A 350-nucleotide genomic window follows, 5' to 3' on the forward strand; every position below is an offset into this window, starting at 1 on the left:
CATAAAATAACTTGAGATTCACTTGCGAGTGCAGTTAAACAGTTTATTAGGAACAACAACAACAAAACAAAAAAAACTCAAGAGTCAAGATGTCATGGGTGCAATATCCAAAACAACGGCAGGAAACTTGAACAACATTTTGACTTCATGGGAGTGTGTGCATCACATGGTCTTAGCTGTGGTCCAGGTTCCTGTGTGAGCAGGAATCTCAGAGCCTGTGGAACATGTCAACATCAGTCTCTGTTTTCCATGACCGAGTGGGCTGTTTGTGTATTTGGTGTAATGAAATGTGTTTATGCGGTTTAAGGTTAAAAAAACACATTATTTTCCACATACTGTACATTATTGTT

Source organism: Sinocyclocheilus grahami, unplaced genomic scaffold (assembly GCF_001515645.1).
Source record: "Sinocyclocheilus grahami isolate Dianchi unplaced genomic scaffold, SAMN03320097.WGS_v1.1 scaffold234.1, whole genome shotgun sequence".
Classification (NCBI taxonomy): Eukaryota; Metazoa; Chordata; class Actinopteri; order Cypriniformes; family Cyprinidae; genus Sinocyclocheilus; species Sinocyclocheilus grahami.